Here is a 17,056-nt window from a genome sequence, read left to right as displayed (position 1 = left end):
TTCCTCAGGTGGCCTTATTACCCCCGGTTACCTTACATATTTCATGCATGATCTGCAAATTGATTGGGTATGTGTGTGTGCTAATCGTAATGCTTTGGAGTGCAAAGATTAAGAGTTGACGTAGGCTACTCAAACAAGTTCTTATTCAAATTGAATATAGACCTAAATTAAAACATGATTGCGAATACACTCAATTTAATTTCTAAACCTATTATTATTATTATTATTATTATTATTATTATTATTAGTATTAGTATTATTAGTAGTAGTAGTAGTAGTAGTACTGGTGGTGGTGGTACTACTACTCGTAGACTTAATAATATTATTAGTAGCAGCAGCAGCAGCAGCAGCAGCTGCTGGAGCATTTCAAAACTTCAAATCTAAATTATACACAAGACAATTACTTTACTTTTGACAAATGAAGAAGAATTTGGGTGCTAAAAGGTATATAATGAAGGAAAAGGGAGAAAAACCGGAATGAAATTAACTACATTACTCAGCGTTATGTCTCTAGCATTGAACATCCATCTTTATTATAGTTCAATTGTTACCACGAATAACATTTACATACATTTTCTTCACATAATGCAAATTTGCCGGCTTCACATTGAGCGACGCATTCATCGACTTCGCATGCTGAAAAATGAAAAGAAAATGGTTTATTTTATGCATAGCATGTAAAATCGTCGCTAATAACAGTGGACAAACAATGATTTTGTTAAATAAATAATTTCGGGTGTTTCTTATGTATTGCCATCTGCTGATTCCAAAAATGAAGTCAGAAATTTTCCATCACCCACCATTTTTTTTTTTTTTTCAATTTTGAAAATAAATTTGTTCCAGTTTATTAGTATTAGTATGTGTGGTGTATAACATACTGATTAGAAGGCGTATTTTACATTTATATTTCATTATATTTTGTCAACAATTGACTTGTAACGTTTGGTATAGTTGCCTGTGAATTCACGAAGGACAACAATGACATTTCCCTCACAAAACTGTGATTTTAAGGTAAATTTCGCAGATGAATAGAAGCTTTCTTCAAAGAAAGAAGCTAATAATGTGCTCTCTTTCGTTGTCAATTGAATTGTGATAGAAGTATACAATACCGTACCTAAATAGTGCATTGTAAGGAGTAGTGTATAATGTATAAGAAACATGGCTTGAAAGAGTCTTATAGATAGAAATAACTTCTGTTAAGTGTGTGGTGAGCTCACTTAAATGGAAGAGGCCAAATTTTACTCCTCTAGATAGAAGAGCTTATGACTGTTATTTTAACAACAAAATAGACCAGAACGAGACATGGGCCCCGGAAATCTGTTGTGCTAAATGTGTAACATTATTAACTGGCTGGTTAAAAGGATACCGTCATATGCGTTTTGCAGTCCCTATGATATGGCGGGAACCTAAGGATCATTTGACAGACTGCTACTTCTGCTTGACAAATATATCTGGAATAAATTCGAAGTCCAGACACTGTTACATATAAATATTTAGTTTCTGCAATTCGTCCGGTGCTTCATAGGCCAGGACTTCCCATACCAACTACATCAGATGACATAACATTGACTGAAATAATTCAAAGTGTTCCTGATGTTCAGACTGAATTACAAAATGATCCAGATTTTGTGGAATATGATACTATAAATGAACCTTACTTTCTTACGCAGGAGAATTTAAATGATTTGGTTCAGGATTTTGGTTTAAGTAAAAGCAATTCAGAATTACTCGCCTCAACATTGAAAGGCAAGAAGCTGCTGGAGGTAACACCGAAGTAAGTTTCTTTCGCCAAAGCCAAAAGGAATTTGAGCATTTGTTTTCTAAAGAGGAGGACCTAGTTTTCTGCAATGACGTTGAGAATTTCTTCGAGTCAATGGGTATTGAGCATAAATCTGAGGATTGGTATTTGTTCATAAACTCCTCGAAAACAAGTTTGAAAGGAGTGTTACTACATAATGGAAACAAATATCCATCCATTCCTTTAGACCTTGCAGTTGGTATGAAAGAAAATTATGAGAATATGAAGCTCTTACTAATCACTATCAAATGTAACAATTTTTCTTGGCAGATGTGTGGCGATTTGAAAGTAATAGCTATCTCACTTGGGTTATAGCTAGGCTATACTAAATTTTGCTGCTACTTGTGCAAATTGGATAGCAGAGATAAAAGTAATCATTATATAAAAAGAACTGGCCAAAGAGAGAATCACTTTAATCCAGGACAAGATAATGTTCTTCACCAACCACTTGTAAGTTCTGAAAAAAATCTTATTGCCTTCACTGCATATCAAATTAGGCTTGATTAAGAATTTTGTGAAAGCAATGGATCGTGATGGCGGTGCATTTCTCTTCCTGAAAAATAAGTTCCCAAGAATCACTGAAGCTAAACTAAAAGAAGGAATATTTGTTGATTTCAAATAAGGAAACTGATTAAAGATACCCTATTTGAATGCCAGATAAATGTACAAGAAACAGCTCCATGGATACATTTAAAAAATGTTGTCACAAACTTTTTAGGAAACTTCAGGTCTGAGAACTATAGAGAACTTGTCAGTGAGCTGATTGAGAACTGCACGATCATGGGGTGTAATATGTCTTAAAAAATACACTTTCTGCATCCCATCTCGATTCTTTCCTGAAAACCTAAGGCTGTGAGTGAGGAACACGGGGAGCGTTTCCACCAGGACATCGTGGAAATGGAAAGGCGCTACCTGTGTAAATGTTGTCCAAATATGTTGACAGACTATTGTTGGATGCTTAAAAGTGATGTTCCTCAAGCAAAGTGCAGCCAACAATAAGCTTCACATTTTAGGTCAATAAATGTAATTTCTTCTCAGATATCTTAATACTATAATGTCTAGATACGAAAAATGTTTTTCATGTGATTACTCTAAAACCCTGGGTGATGGAAAAGTTCTATAAAAAGATTTGAAATCAGCACAAAAAAGTCACTTAGAATCACCCATTGTGTCCCATTTAACAGACAAAAGTTTAAATTTTGTTGACCAATGTAATGGGAACTTTACTGTATTAATGACTATCCAGAAATATTAATAGATTCCTAGTCTTCTCTCACTCTCTTCTTCACACAAATTATTAAAATTTCTTAGAAAACTACCTACTAAAAGACCTGATATTTAATTTGTTTAATATTTGACTCAGAAGCGAACCTTAGCAAATGCTTCGCATTTTCCATTGTTTCTGTTAGCCTATGTAATATGCAGACGATGTTTATCTTAGAATTTGTCTATTCGTTTCATGCATCAGTTGTCAAAGTTGAGAAATGTTCATAATTTAAGGAAAAATTTATTAGGTAATTTGAGAAACATCTGAATTTCAGCAACTTTTTAAGGGAGTTTTGACGCTATTACTTTGTCGTTGATGTATTCCAATGCACAAAATTCCCCTACGTCCCTCCAAATAAAATTTCGGGTTTCATCACTTATTACAGAACCGTATAGATTTAGCATAGGCATCAAAAATGTAGAATATTATTAAAATTCACAGGAATAGCAGTGATAATTTTGCACTGTGAAAAAGAGACAAAAAGAGGATACAGTCACTGGAAATTAACGTTTTTCTATAAACAGTGGAATATATAAATTTTCCTCATGAGAGAATGGAGAAATGCTAGATCAATTAAGATTTTAATAAGCGTAAACGAATTAGGCCTATGCAAACATATAAAAATAGAATGCTACAACATATTTCAAGAATGTAAGACAAAAGAATCCAAATCCACGAGGATCTTTAAAATAACTAATAGACCATGAAGAAAGCTATTGGCTACATAATATATCAAGAATGAAAAACAATAGAATCCAAACTGTAATGTTGAGTAACATCAAGGGAAGGAAGGCAACCATTAAGATTTTTGTAATGAGTACTGGACTTTGGCTATTAACTACATTTTCAAGAATGAATGACATCGAGTTACAAAGCAAACTAGTACTGGATAATGTCGAAAGCTATTGGCTGCAAAATATTTCAACAATGAACGACATCGGAGTTTCAAAATGAATGTTGAATTACAGACCAAGAAGAAGCAAAAGACCAAGAAGACCTTTAAAACGAGTACATGATAATGGCCAAAGCTATTGGCTGGAACATGGTTCAAGAATAAATTATATCGAAGTTCCAAAATGAATGTTGAATTACAGATGAAGTGAAGCAAAAGACCAGAAAACTTTTCAAACGACTGCTGGACAATGTCGAACGCTGTTTGCTGCAACATGTTTAAAGAATGAACGACATCAGAAATCCAAAATGAATGTTGAGTTACAGATGTAGAAGAAGCAAACGATCAGGAAGACTTTTAAAACGAGTACTGGACAATATCGAAATCGATTTACTACAAAATGTATCAAGAATGAATGACAATAGGATCCCATAATTGAAGTGAAATAACAGATCAAGAGAAAGAGGATTTCAATGAAGACCTTTGAAACTTCTAGTGGAGCATGTCTGCTAAGATCTTCACCAAGAAATATTTTGTACTGCTCAGGATGGAATCTCTCGCCGTGTCGACAATATCGCCATTGAATAATAAGGCGTCTGAGAGACCCTTCGCAAGTAACGGCACTTCACAAAGGTTAGGTGAATATTGTAGGTTCATTCCACTCCGATAGTGTGATGTCAGATTGATTGATTTAAATCCCAATTATTATTCCGGATGTAATGGTCTCTGAATAGTTCACGTTGCAAATGTAATATCGTTATTTTATCATAAGAATTCACAAATAGTTTTGATTACTATAATTTTTTGTTATAGGGGATTTTGAGAGTAAATATATATTTGTTTCATAAAGCGATCTTTACTACCTGAAATCTTTACGACAGTGGAATTCAATCAGCGCGCCGCGGTGCCTGGTGCAACCACGATGGCTCGGCTGGAGCGCCGTGGATTTTTTTTTTCGTAGTTAGCGGTAAAGAAGACAGTTGTGGGTAATTTAATTTTTGCTGTTGGTCAACCTGCGTGACTTAGGAGGAATTCCACTTTAGATGTTGGCCAGCCTACATAAGTATCCATAACCTCGAAGCCGAACTATTGCATTGTTACGCTTAGCAGCTACAGTGATTGTTATATTTTGAACAAGTTTTATTATATTGTGACCTTGTTATGAAGTTAATAAATTATGGAGGAGTTTTCAAATTTGGAAAGTGGTAGTAAAAGATGTGAAATTTTTCCGGAGAAGTAAATCGATAATGACAATAGAAAATACTACGATCAGATTTGACGTGTACTTTTGTGAACAATGAAGCGTGTCCATATTATTTGTATTTCAAAGTAGACTTTGTATATTATCCAGCAAATTGAAGCGCCATTTAGAAATTGTTTATAATAATTACATGATCAAAGTGAGAGTATATTTCTCCAGAACACTGAGTCAAATGAAAGAACGCGAATTAGCATCTTCTAAGCAGATAACAGAATCATGCTCTTCTAGCGTTCTAGAATGAGCTTACTGGGTAGCAAAAGTGTAAGAAAGATCATATTATTGCAGAAGAGCTAATTCTACCGTGTGCCATAGACATGGTGTCCACTATGCTTGGAGACTCCATGGCTTTTGCCCATTTCTTTGTCCAGCACTACAATCAGTATTGGAATTCAAGATTTAGAAGAAGAAATCGTAGAAAAAATGAGAAGTGATTTTGGTTTGCAGCTTGCTGGTAGCAATGATAGCAACAGAGATGATTATTTACTTTGTTATTTGCGATAAGTTGATGAAAAACGTAAAGAAATGGTGGAAGATTTATTTTTATGGAAATTAATCCATATACGACAGACATAAATTTGTTTGAAATTATGGACAATTTCATGACAGAAAATAAAATAGACCGAGCTGATCGTGTTGGTGTATGCTCCGATGGTGGCTTTGCACGTCGGAACGTTATAGTTGCATGCAAGCACTTATCTGAGGCAATGCTCCTGATGCTAGTTGGACCCATTATTTAGTTATGTATTATATGTGTTATTGTAATTTTTCACAGATTGTTCAATATTATTAAATTATCTTCAAAATTTAATTTTAAAAAGCCTTTCCAAACTTCCCTCATAAAACAGCGCTAGTTGTTACAAAGTCTCTTACAGGGGAACCGTGGAAGCTATATCGTTAGTCAGGGAAGCCACGGTCTCAAAAAGGTTGAACACCACTGCTTTATAACATTAACGTAAAACGTCAATTGCTAATAATGCTCTTCAGTACTGTCTCTATATGTGTTTGTTTCATGCAGTTAAATCATTGCATGTTTTGTTAATACACGGGGCAACGTCGTAGCACAGCCGAGAGGGGATGGTTTCCTGATGCGAGTTTACGATTGCGCGTTGATTCGAATCCTTTCCGTGCTAATTATGTGGTTGGGATTATGGGAGATATTAGGCAAAGGAAATGTGGATATCAGGTACTGTAACGCGAATCTTCGGTCCTATCTCGTCACAATATCATGTCTCTATCACCAATTGCGTCTGTGCTATGTAAATTTGAAGATAATGTAGACATTAAACAACCATCTTAAGAATATGTCTTAAACGAAATAATTTTATTTAGGGGACTTGCCTCTAGAGCATAAATAAAGTACTTGATACAAATTAAAATGAAACAACTTCAAGATTCTTTAATAAGTGTTAATTTGTTTAAATTAAATCTTATGTATTATGAAGTTTTATTCATGTTTGTAGTTTTTTCATATTTCAATTTTTATTATATTTCGTAAATACTTAATATTGCTTGAAATTTGGTGTTGCTCATAAACAGTGTCTTCTGAGAATTTTTCATTATTCATCCGAGAATCCAAACCTGCATTTTTATGTATGATTTAACATTTGAAATGAAACCGGCAATGGAAAATATAAATAAGCAAAAATATGTTTGTGTTCGTTTTCGGGATACGAAACAACCATCAGAATAAATAGAGACGAACAGACAGACATACGTTTAAGAAAGCAAAGGGAGATCTGTCAAAATAATACTAAATTACATAACCAGAAGACAACGGTATATCGGACGCTCTGCGATCACAACGAATGATGAATTCTCTCCTCAGTGTGAACAGGATACCAAATAAACGAAATGAAAAACACAGAGAATTCCATGAAAATAAGGGAAAACAAAAAGTATATCTTAAACACTACTAAAAAATTAAATCCTTGCATTAAGATTCATCCAAGAAGAATATTTTAAAAAAATCAAAATTATAAAGACACAAAGAATTGGGAATTAATGGTGTTTGAAAAGATAAATTTGCTACAAAACGAATATCTTGAAAATCCTTGAATTGCCATAAGAGCACACATAAATGAACTTTAAATATGGTTTATGTCAATAAATGTAAAGTCGAATACGGAGAATATTTGAAAAATGTGTTACCGTACTATTTTCTATTTTTATGCTTATCTTACCTATATAATATAAATAAATAAATAAATTAATTAATTAATAGAAAACTTACCTTCTGTGACTGAAATTTGTGGTGCAAACAACTGAAACAAGAAAAGAACGCAAGCCTTGTTAATCTTTAATAATATTTGAACCCTAATTAAGAAAATATAGTTACGTAATCAAGATACGATTGACGATTCCTTACAATTTAGTTCTGAATGCAATTGAGAAATCTCACCCTTAAAAAATTTTGTTGTTAACTCTGTGAACTAGCTAGATGAATCCCATCTTCTGAAGCTGAGAGGAATTTGAAATGACGGGTATCGTAGTAGAACACAACAAACTAACTGTACCTAAGAGGTAGGCTATTGTTTCGTAAAAATAGGAAGTTATTGAATAGGCAGTTGTGGCTTGTCAATCGACAAACTGAATATTGCTAGATCACTGATCTGATCAGTGAATTAAATTCATTTTCAAGATGAGTCTGACTACATCTCAACAATATTCCAATTACGTTACGTTTTTAAGTATAAATGACACTTAATTGAATTTTTAATTATTAAACTTCTAAGATATTTCAATTGAAAACTGAATGTTTAAGTGTATCTAGGACCAAGTTTTGAAACTCTTACAATTTTCATTTGATTTACTTAATGTTTTTAACTCTTTGTTAGATGCATTTCAGGACTGTCAACCAGATATCGCACTCGGCTAAAAATCCTTTTGCGAATACTGAATCGACGTTTATATTCTAACAATAAGATGGAAAGGCAGTTGGAAGAAGAGCAGTTTGGCTTCAGGAAAGGAAAAGGCACGAGGGATACAATTGGACTACAACGAACAATCGGCGAAATATGTCTAGAGAAGGACAAAGAGTCCGCACCTATGGAGTAGCGGTTAGCGCGTCTGGCCGCGAAACCAGCTGGAACGAGTTCGAATCCCGGTAGGGACAAGTTACCTGGTTGAGGTATTTCCCGGGATTTTCCCTCAACCCAATATGAGAAAATAGTAGGTAACTGTCAGTTCTGCACCCCGGACTCATTTCACGGGCATTATCACCTTCATTTCATTCGGACGCTCAATAAGCTGAGATGTTGATACAGCGTAGTAAAATAACCCAAGGAGAAAAAATAGAAAGAAGTGTGTATATAGTATCTGTGGACCTTGGAAAGACTTTGGACAAATGAATTGGAACAAAGTGATGGACATCCTGCCAAAAATATGCGTGGATTGCAAAGACAGGAAACTGTTCAGTAATCTTTGGAATAAAAAAAACGAGTCAAAGTCAGGATAGGAAAAGAAATGTCTGAAGGAAGTGAAACAGAGAGAAAAGTACGACAAGGTTACCCTTTATCACCAACTCTGTTCAACATCTACTTTGAGGAGTTGGTGAAGAACTGTTTTCAGAACATGGAAGTAATGATAGAAGGTGAAAAAAGAAGAAAGTGCATATGATTTCCCTATGATATGGCGTTGTGAACAGAAGAGGAGACGATACTAAGGGATATGCTACGGGAGCTAAATCACAGCTATGAGCAGTATGGGATGAAGATAAATGCCAACAAGAAGAAGACCATGTTTGTCCGAAGAAAACTAAAGAAGTTGAACGTGCGAATACTAAATGTGGCAGTAGAGCAAGTGAAGAGCTCCAAATACTTAGGGCGTACTATAAGCAGGAACATGAGCTGCTGCCAGGAAGTCAAAAGTAGTTTACAAATAGCAAAAAAAAGCTTTTAATAGAAAAAGAAGCATCTGCGGGTCTCTGCAAAAAGAACTAAGGTAGATACTAGTGAAGTGCTTTGTGTGGAGTATGGAATTTTATGGATAAGAAATATGGATATTACGACGAAGTGAGAAGAAGCAACTAGAAGCATTTAAAATGTGGATATGAAGAAGAATGGAGCATGTGAAATGGACAGACAGAATAAGGTATGATATGATAAGTGAGAGAAGAAGAGTAATGCTGAAACTGATCAGGAACAGAAATATAAATTTGTTGGGTCACTGGCTGAGAAGAAACTGCTTACTGAAGAATGCACTCAAAGGAATGATGAACGAGAGAAAATTTCGTTGCAGAAGAGGATATCAGATAATAGACGATACTAAGACATGCGGAGACAAAGAGGAAGGCAGAAAATAGGAAAGATTGGAGAATGCTTTGTTTTTCGGTGAGCGACGTGCCCGTGAGCAGAACACTTCCATGTATGTACAGTGTGTTAGGGGAATTAAGTTTAAGCTGTGTACAAATTTTCTGCTCTATCGGACTGCTAGTTTCGAAGTTAATTTCATTTTCATAATGCAAATCACTGATATAATAAAATGTTCCATGCGCATTACATTTATATTAATCAGGTTCATAAATTTTTCCAATGCACCCTGGTTCACGGACAGTATTTCAACCTTGAAAAATTCAAGATATCTGGATAACTTTCGGCATATAACATTTATGAATTTCAGACATTTATTTATTCAACATTTTTATTTACATACTATTTATTAGCTCATTATTTTCAAGATACGTAAGATACCGCAACGCTAGATCTCAGGTAATATAATATGCATGGACAAGTACGAATATTTTCATTGCATTTTGTAGAAAGTACAAGCTCATGAACTATTTTGAACATCTGAAGGTATAGTTTCAATAAAAAGCAAACATTGTGAAATAGGATGCAATACTAACTTATGGAACAGGCCTATTTAAAAGTCGCTTCTGCAACGCAAAGGAAACGGAGATACAAACATTTCTTACTGTCAACTCCCTAAGTGAGCAAATGAATATTTCCGTACAAAAAAGTGAAATTGATTTTTGGAAATTTTTTTTTTTTTTTTTTGTAAACATTAAGTCCTAGTATCACTTAATGTGATTTGAAATTTGGGTGCTTTTGCGAAAAATGTACAATAATCTGAAGGTATTACCATCATCACGAAGAAGATCCCGATGAAAAATGTGAAATACGTAGTTGCCGACATTTTGCAGTGATCTCTTTTGGAATATCTGAAACAGAGGACAAACAGTTCCCTTAATCTTTTAGATCATTACTTTATTTAAATACCTACATTTTTATATCTGAAGTCTGATTAGTATAATATGTATCTAGTCAGCGATGTAAGCAATGGAGGGGGAAATGAACTGACTACTTTACCCCATTATCTTCTGGCCTAGTTGCCTCATAATTGATGCCTTGTTTTGTGTCATTTGTGTGTTTTAGACCTGTGTTCGGGCATATGACTAAACAACAAACAACAACACTTTTATTTAGACCTCAAGGAACAGAAAGATCAAATCAATCTATTACTATTTATTTTGAATTTTAAAAGTTGCAGGCATAGTGTCTAATGAAGATGAAATTTACGAAGCTGGAATAAAATCAGTCTAAATTAAACCAAAACGTTATTTTTAATATATTCCAAAGAAAACCAAAGAAACTTACAACAAGAATCAAAGATCTTCGCTTAGTAAAGGTCGTCTTAACGTGCCAATCATACCATCACATAGGAATATGCGTATCATCTAATTCGCTAAGAGCAAATCTTGAATTCAATAACTGCCTAACAGTGTAAGATATACCAGGCAGAGAATCTCAGGACATTATTTCATGTGAATATCTTCTACGTATGCAGATATATGTATTAATATCAGAAACACGAACTCGTTTTGGCTAAAAATGTATTTGTTCGGTTTGTGAAATATTCTATTGATTTTTGAGAAAAATTAAATATTTGGTTTAATATTTATTTAATACATGCGTTTCGTGTGTTTCTTCTTAAATCATTTTTATGTTCTTTCTATTGTTTGATTAATTTTTATGCTACATTAGACTTAGGGCGCACTATCGATTACAAATTGCGTTGACTATTACACTTTTACTACGTCATATTACTTTTGACGAATTATAACGGTACAGTACGAAAGGGCGTGTTTCAACCAATCATGGTTGTTTATCGCTACTATTTTATCACTTCCCTTGCATTTGTTTCTTTTTATCATTTCCCTAACATTTGCTCCTTTTTATCACTTCCCTAACATTTGCTCCTTTTTATCACTTCCCTAGCATTTGATTCTTATTTTGTCAACATTTAAAAATGCAAATTCATTACGGTACTAGAGAACATGCTTTGCGATCGTCATTTGTTTACCGCATGGATAATCAACTGAAAATGGTGGATCCGTTCAAACATTTTGGTGAAGCTAATATGAGTGAAATAGAATTTTAGTAACTCAATTAATATTTTATTATATTAGAATACTTTATTTCTTCTACTCTTTATATAGGCTACTTTCTTCTAATCAGAATAGTAAATTAAATCAAACTCCAGTTTTGATTTTCTCTAGATAAATCAAAACTTCTAATGAGATTACAGTTGATAAAAATAATGGAATTAACATTTCGCACACTTGCTACTATTATAAGCAAATTACAAAGGATTTTGTGGAAGTAGCATGCAATATGACTATGATCTTTAGTAATAGATAATAGTACATTATGCATCGAGCCTATAATAATAGTAATTAAGAGTATGGATATTTATGAAAGGAGCGCAAGCGAGTTTCATAATTTTCATACGAGCTCCTTAATTACCATTATAGGCAAGTTTCATACGACTTTTTATGCTCGACCGTATTTATAAATTGAAATTATTCAGATGTATACATTTTATTTGTATCTGACAAGATCGGAAGTAACCTTGTTCTAGGTCGTGAATTTTGAGATGTGCGCAGACGCGAAGGTATTAATTTTTTCCGTGGAACAATAATGTCATTCATCTTGTGTAATCCCGTTAAACTTGGTATAACCTTGATTATTGAATTCGACATTGAGAAACGAGATGACAAATTGAATTTATTTGAATATTATTCACAATTAACGCTAATTATTATAGTAACAGAACATAACCTTCTGCGACAGTATTGGATTTCCAGCCTCCGTGACTTTTCGCTAATTCTCTTTCGCTTGCATATCCGAGAATAATCTATACTTGCGGTTTTATAACGTACAAAGCTGACTCGTTATTGGCTGAACACCTGTAAGCTGAGTTGTCATTGGCTGAAAACACATTTACTTTAATGAGTAGGTGTACTTTAATGACATGCATTAAAGGACTGCTACCAGGTGTATAATTACTACATTTCGGCATGGTCGAGCTTAAGGAATATTAAAAAGAATTATTTTTCATGCATCAAATTACAAGCTCGAGATTGTTGAATGAACAGTTTTATAAGTAGTTCAATAGTTCGAGGGAAAAGGATAGTACACATTTTAATTATTTTCAAGTCGATAGAGAGGGATTAGATGATAAGTTACCTTATTATTTGGGCGTACAGTAACTCATTAAAGCACTACATAGAGATTGGCCGTTTCTCCTGAAGGAAGTTAGCTATAACACTAAGGCAAGCAAGAAAATTATAATATGCGTCATCAAATAATATACTATTTACTACAAATAATGACAATATACAATTGAAAATGTTAAGGGAAGAGTAATTTAAAGCATATACAGTATATATATATATATATATGTGTGTGTGTGTGTGTGTGTGTGTGTGTGTGTGTGTGTGTGTGTGTGTGTGTGTGGTAAATTATGAAATATTGAACAGAAAAATAATTTGTAAATGCAATTTAAACTGGTACCATACCTTATGAAATGATTTGTTTAAGAAAATAATAATGAATCCTGCATAAAAAATAAATAGTTATATAGGGGAGACTGTTGTAACTTCAGCATAGTGTGCCTTTGAAAGGTTTTTTTTTTTTTTTTTTAATTTTTGCTGCTACCTAGAGGACTCAAACGTAAGTAGTGTGTAGAGAAAGTCGCTTAGTAGCTCTGGTCGTATTTTCGGTTTGATTTATTGCAAAGTGAGAATTCTGTGGACGAAACAATTTTTTTACTACCCAAACTAAATATTTCGTTCATTGATGTTTTCATTTGTGGCGATCAATCAAGTACAGTGTGTTTCCTATCTTCTACTGAGTAATATCATAAATTAATTTCAATTATTTATTCGATTCTCTAGTTTTGGGAGCCATATTTGTTTAAACGTGCACCCACTTGCACCTTCGAACATGTTTCGAAGTTACGCGATACTATCGGTTTTTGTTTTTGTTTTTGTATTATTTGAAGATCATGTCGCGAAGTAAGTCTGGAGTTAAAAGGCCCCTAATTGATTCGGATGGCTTTAAAAAAGCTGTTGAAGCAGTTATTGCTTCTCCAGGAAACAAAATCTCAATCAGAGAAGCTTGCTCTGGTTTCTGATGGCAGATACATTTTAAATATATTTGTCAGTTTTTACAGATATATTTCCACTTATATTCCATCTATTGTATCTTCGAACACATTACATATACCTTCATTTTATTTTTTTATCCTTAATAGACCTGTTAAACACGAATATACGTACAGGAATTTGTAAAGGAATCTTCAGTAATTATCTCAATCATTCTTTTATTTAAAAAATTTAATTTCCCAAAATTAAAAAAAAAATAAAAGAAGAATGTGTTTCAAGGCGCAACAGTCTCCCCTAGGGTCTATTACGAAACAAATTCTGTACAAGTCTGATCACCAAATTAAAAACGGCATATTGATATCTACTGTCCTCTGTACTTTTCATAAACCAATCAACAATTATACAATTCAGTTTTTAAACTGCTACAATGTTTAATAAACTACAGTCAATTTACATTTTCCCGCTCCCACTGCCCTCAGAATGCTGTTATTAGCTTGTCTTTAGGGAAGTAAATGCATTTTACCGTCATGATGTTGGTTGCTATATTAGTGCTTTCGCATTTCGTTCTAAAAATTCCCAGTCCTGTGTACTTTCTGGAACTACAGTAGATCATTGCTTCAGCGACGTCAATAGGCAGGTTAAGTACGTCTTTCAGTGTATACTTTATTAATTTTTTGGCGTCATCCAAGTATTTTTTATACAAGTTGAGAAGGGATGGTGTGAAATTGATACATTAAGGAAGGTCAGATGGCGGTATTTAAAACACAAGCCATTTAACTAGGAAAGCAAATGTTTCATTTCATACATACTGAAAATTCCGATTAGCAAGCCGAAGCGTTTAAGAGACGTGGCCCGATACAACAGCAAGGAAGGACCAGAACTCAAAGTCCTCAGGATATAAGCTAAACTTAACCCATTACCAGGCTAAAAGGCGTGATCGTTATGTCGGAACGGTTTGTGTTTAGTCCAGCGTCGCTAATGGTTTCAATTTTACTCGTATTTGTATACTAGGCTACACGGAATCGAATGAGGAAATTAATACATGTCAATAGTACAATTACTGAATCTTATTCTGTTCCAACAGTGTATTGGAGAAGGGTGAAATTTCGCTTCTGTTCTATCAAGCTCTGAGAAACACATAAGTTCACAATTTATTTTGGAATAGAGTAATTTTGATCAACAATGCTTTAAAATATGTCTAATTAGGTACAGTAACAGATTTCAAACATGCAGGGAGTAAAGTTAACATTGATATTTTATGCCAGTTTTATGAATGTCTCTTAATGCACAACCGAAATGTAACATTGTGTTTTTGAAGACAAAACATGTTAACAAGGAAGATAATATTATTATGGATATAAAATACTCCAAATTCGGACCCTGATGGCAATCTATAATGACGTGTAAGTTATCATGACATTACTTACTTATAGACTATTGTTCTATCATAATTGACTACTTTTGTTCAAAGTGGTTGAAATAAATAAACGTAAATAACTTTTTAATGAATACAAACCTGAACTTTGTTCGCTTCGAAGTCGATGGGTGACTTTGTTAGAATTCAATATTCATTTTCTTATATATACTATAACTCACGTGTTTTTCTCTCCATGACATGTGTTCAAAAAAAAAATCCGTTCAAATGATATACATCGTTTTGAATTATCGTTAGGATAACACATTATCTTCCATTGTTCTCATTTCCACGCTATGTAATGTAAGTGCTAATTCAATTTAGTTAATGATCACGTTTCTATATTCTTCACGGAGATAAAGAACTGCAGCCATTATCTTCTACTTTTTTTTTGTATTACACAATGGCTAATTTCCCTGTAGGATTGTTCGTGGTATTGTGAGATATAGTCTTTTTTATTATGATTATGCTAATTTGACTTTAGTGAAAATACCTATTTTGTTCCTTATGCATTAATACGCAGAATTTGATAAAATATCATGCAATTTGATATGGTGAAGAATGGGTAGAACGGAGAAAAATTTTCTCCGGCAGCGAGACTCGAACCCGGGTTATTAGCTCTACTTGCTGACGCTTTGTCCACTAAGCTATACCGGATTCTAGTTTCGATACTGGATTGAATCCTTCTCACTATCAGTTCTACTCTCTGTTCCCCTTTGGCGGCCTACCCTCATGTACTGTGTCACAGAATATGTGACAGTGGCAAAATGTTCAACACTATGTACAGAGGTGCACTCATTACGAGTGACTAAGTCACTTAGTGGATAAAGTTTCAGCAAGTAGAATAATTTTATTAATAGAGGAGAAAAATTTGCTCCAGTGCCGGGGAACGAACAGGGGTCCTTGGTTCTACGTACCAAGTGCTCTAACCACTGAACTACATCGAAGTTCAATCCCCAGCACCGAATCGAATCCCTCTCCTCTAGTGTTTTCTCTTTGTGGCCTGACTCCAAGTTCGAAATATAAAAACTCAACTGGTCATAATAGAAGGAGCGCACTTAACTGAATGACTAGGTGCTCGGGACTCCACAGTAATATGTACTGTTGGGCGAAGAATCTACGTAAAGTTTAATTTTTGGTCCTACAGAATATAATATCTGTTATACATAGTTACAATAATTATTAGAGGAGAAAAATTCTGAAATTTAAGTCCTTAAGTAAACGTTATCGAGCACGGAAGTATGCGTGGAAGATGTAGTAAATTGATCATGCCAGGTCCTGAAAATGTTAACAAAATAAAACTTGTATCAAAATATTATACATTCATGAATTTAAAACATATTTGTCATGTGGCTTATGTACACTCCATTCACTGTATTTGAACTGTACTTATATCTTATTCATAGGCGTAATTTTTTTTATCTCTCGTCTAGCTTCATTTAAAACATATATAAAAGATTACAAAATTATACATTTCAATGTTTATTAATGAAAAACGTGTGAGTTTTTTAATTAATAAAACATTACAAAATTATATGTTTCAGTGTTTATTAATGAAAAACTTGTGACTTTTTTTAGTTTATAAAATATTAGAAAATTATATGTTTCAGTGTTTATTAATTAAAAACTTGTGACTTTTTTTAATCTTCTTGGCGCAAACACTGAATATTTTGTTGAGTTTTTTTCTGTATTATTTTCCTACGTGCTATAACAACATCAAAGTGTAAACGTGTCGTTTCTAATAGAAAGCTGACCTTCATACACACACACACACCACACACCACACCACACACACAACACACACACCACACACACACCACACACACCACACACACACACACCACACACACACAACACACACACACACCACACACCATACACACACCACACACCACACCCACACACTCCACACACACCACACACGCACCACATACCACACACACACACATACCACACACACACACACCACACACCACACACCACACACACCACACACACACACACCACACACACACAACACACACACACACCACACACC

The 17,056-nt window shown here is 34.0% G+C and overlaps 1 long non-coding RNA gene across 1 annotated transcript; it reads right to left on the bottom strand.

The window, feature by feature from the left end:
* Positions 1–502: 502 nt before the first annotated feature.
* On the bottom strand, positions 503–15,182 carry LOC138712067 (uncharacterized). Its single transcript, XR_011335625.1, has 4 exons — positions 15,121–15,182; positions 10,298–10,376; positions 7,449–7,479; positions 503–636 (listed from the first exon to the last, which is right to left on the bottom strand). It is a non-coding gene; the product is annotated as an uncharacterized lncRNA (long non-coding RNA).
* Positions 15,183–17,056: the final 1,874 nt, after the last annotated feature.

The sequence above is a fragment of the Periplaneta americana genome, chromosome 13 (genome assembly GCF_040183065.1).
Source record: "Periplaneta americana isolate PAMFEO1 chromosome 13, P.americana_PAMFEO1_priV1, whole genome shotgun sequence".
NCBI classification, from domain to species: Eukaryota; Metazoa; Arthropoda; class Insecta; order Blattodea; family Blattidae; genus Periplaneta; species Periplaneta americana.
Note: the sequence above shows the minus strand (reverse complement) of the source record. Positions and strands in the feature narration are given on the sequence as shown.